Source organism: Triticum aestivum, chromosome 6A, assembly GCF_018294505.1.
Source record: "Triticum aestivum cultivar Chinese Spring chromosome 6A, IWGSC CS RefSeq v2.1, whole genome shotgun sequence".
Taxonomy (NCBI): Eukaryota; Viridiplantae; Streptophyta; class Magnoliopsida; order Poales; family Poaceae; genus Triticum; species Triticum aestivum.
The window spans coordinates 201,471,799-201,474,541 of record NC_057809.1 but is presented as its reverse complement, the minus strand read 5'-3'; positions in this window follow the sequence as shown (position 1 = coordinate 201,474,541).

Below are 2,743 nucleotides of genomic sequence, written 5' to 3'. Positions count from 1 at the left end.
CTGGCGCGGCGCGAGTGGGGCGGCCGATGGAGGAGCGCCGCGTGAGGTGCCGGCGGCGAGGGCGTGGTGCTGCACGCGCCTCTTGACCCCCTTCATCCGGCGCTCCTCCAACCTCAAGTACGCCACAAACTTGGGGAAGGAGGGCTCCGGCATCAAGGTGAGGTTGGAGGCGGCATTGCCGAAGTCCTCGTTGAGGCCGGCGGTGAGCGTGCTGAGAAGGAAGTCGTCGTCCACCTTGGCTCCAATGTCACGGAGCTCGTCCGCCAACGTCTTCAGGCGGCGGCAGTAGTCATCAATGGATTGTTCATCCTGGTGACAGTCAAAAAATTCCTGCTGCAAAAAAACACGGCGTTGAAGCTTGTTGTCGGTGAAGAGGCCATTCAGCTTGACCCACAGGGATGACGCCGGCGCTCACGACCGTGTGGAACAAGTCCTTGGAGATGGTGGTAAAGAACCACCGGATGATCGTGGCGTCGATCGCGGTCCACTCGGCGTCATCCACCATGGCACGGGAGTCCATGGTGCCATCCACGTGGTCCACGAGATTGTTCTCGCGGAAGAGCAACGTGAAGTACGCCTTCCACGCGAAGTACGTGGAGTTGGAGGCGTCGAGGATGACGGGGACGCGTGCGTGGACGTTGACGTCGCGGATTTCGGCGGGGTCGACGGCGAAGGGGTTGGAGTAGGTGGAGGTGTTGGACGACATGGCGGCGGGATCGTGGGAGGAAGGCGGCGGCGCGGCTGAAGAGGAGTGGCGCGACGGCGGGAGGTAGGCGGCACGGCGGTGAGGGGCGGCGCGGCGTGGGGAAGGAGGCGTGCGGTGGAGGGAGGGCGCGCGGGGAGGAGAGGTGGAGGTGGCGGCTTGGGGCGGCGGCGGGAGATCGCGGCGGTGGTGGCGGCCCGAGGCGACGGCTAGGGTTAGCGGAAGCTGGAAGATCGACTTGCGATATATACCATGTAGAAAATGATTTGGTGCATCGATAATTGATTGATCGTGCATTAGACACATATATATTGGTATAAGGGGTGCGACCGGTATCTTATCTCCTAAGATACACGTACATACAGAGGGAGACAAATACAACAGATACTGCATACAGGACCCAAACCTACGTACATGTACACATGTTCAACACTCTATGCCTCGCAGTTTCTCGGCTGCCGATGCGGGCAGGGCGAGCACGTGGCAACCGGTGCAGGCGAGGCGAGCGGGCGCCAGCGTGAAGGGGAGGCGGCGGACGGGGCGAGGCAGGGATGGGTGGCGCAGGGGCCGGCAGGGATGGGCGACGGGGCTGTCCAGCAGCGTGGCTGGGCTGTGCAGGGGTCTGCAGGACTGGAAGGCAGGGCGGCGACGTGGCTGGGCGGCGGGTGCGTGAAAGAGAGGTGGGAGCGGTTGGCAGGGCAAAGACATGCGCGATGATCCGATGCGGTGGGTTAGCGTTTTCGTAAGGAAGACAACTTCGTTAACAACGTATTTAGACCCTTGATGATGTGATTAGATGGTCCGGATTTTAAGTTGGAGCTGCCCTGTCTTCCTTTATACAGGTAGTAGCAGGCCGAACACCCATGTCAGCTAGGCCTTTCGTAAGCCTCCTGGCTCAACACTATTCCCTTTGCACATAGAATTAAAAAATATATCCAAAACTACTATGTACAAAAAAGTAAAATTAACAAAAGACATAGAAAAAGCATAGTACAAGACAGGTCAAATGCTTGGAGTTTGTCATGTAGGAGCATGGAAGAGCCGCACCCCTCGCACCCCTCGTGTCGCCTCCCCTCGGGCGACGCTAGGGGACCCCCAACCCTAGCCGCCAGACCCCCGTCGTTCCATCCCCAGCTGCCGATGTCGCCGGCAAGGGCCACGGTGGCAGCGGGCCCTGCGCCATAGACCCAGGGCGGGTGGTTGCCACAGAATCCCCTATGAGGGGGAGGTGGCGTCGCATGTGGGGAGGCCGAGAGTGGCAGTCAGGGCGGCGTCCCTGCTCCATGGCGGCGATCGAGGCCTCCATAGCCGGCGGTGACCTTAGGTCGGATGGTGGCGATGGTGGCGCTCCATCAGTGAGGGTGGCGGCTGCGTGATGAGTGACATCGAGGGCTGCAAATCGGGTGTCCTGCCCAGATCCATCACGACATGACCTTGGTCGGCCGGTGGCGTGTGGAGGACTGGCGAGGGGCAGTTGGAGGATCCCTGCCGGCATGCTGACAGCGGCCTTCGTCTCCATGCCGAGTGTCCGATCGGTTCCACCCAACTGCGAGTTTGAGGGGATGCGACTTCCGGTAAAAATCGCGTCGACTTCGGTCATGGCGGACGATGGCGGCGCTATGATGTCGTTCCCTTCTCGAGAGATCATTGTTGCAGGTTGTGGCACCCCACTCGTGATGTTCTGGGGGAAACCTTTGTCGGCGTCCTGGGAACGGGGGTACCCAGACTTGCCTACCTGCGGCCAGGGCGTGGCTCCACCAACGGCCTGGTATGACCCATCTTCACCAGCAACCACTCAAGACCCTCGCGAGGGGACCAAGCCTCGCGAGGCGGATGACACCAAGACCTCGTTCGGGGTGGCCTCGCCAGGCTGGCTCCTGAGGAGCAGAGATATCTATGCAGGGGTCACCTCGCGAGGTCTGCGTGACGTGAGCCATGACGACCAAGGCCAGGCGGGCACAGGGTGCTAGTTTCCTCTTTGGTGCTAAGGAAGCAGGCGCAGGCGAGGAGTCCCGAGGCATCAGGCAAAGGTTTCCATAT